The following is a 403-nucleotide window of genomic DNA, read 5'->3' as shown; positions in this document are numbered from 1 at the left end:
AAGAAGAACAATAATCACGTTGCGACGAAAATATTCCACACGTCACTCTTATACAAGACACGAATGGACTGGCGAGATAAAAGTCATGAATAAGAAAACACTTTCCCGATCAGCTCTGAAATATTTCGCACATCCGTGCGGTTCCTGACAATGTTCGCGTCAAAATGTCAAACAGACTGAGAGTAAGCGAGTTTAAGGTGTGCATATGACCATGGACCATGATATGACAGTCAGGCTCAGCGGTCTACCGGTAAGTAGGGCAACACCGTCTTGAGGTCATTCGAAATTTTCTACGCATGCGCCTGTTATACGATACATAATATATACGTATGGATGATAGGGCGGTACTGAAATGTTGTAATTATAATAGGGAAATAGGTCATTGAATGATGACTGATGACGT

Source organism: Strongylocentrotus purpuratus, unplaced genomic scaffold, assembly GCF_000002235.5.
Source record: "Strongylocentrotus purpuratus isolate Spur 01 unplaced genomic scaffold, Spur_5.0 spur5_scaffold_17, whole genome shotgun sequence".
Taxonomy (NCBI): Eukaryota; Metazoa; Echinodermata; class Echinoidea; order Camarodonta; family Strongylocentrotidae; genus Strongylocentrotus; species Strongylocentrotus purpuratus.
This window is presented reverse-complemented; position numbering follows the sequence as displayed.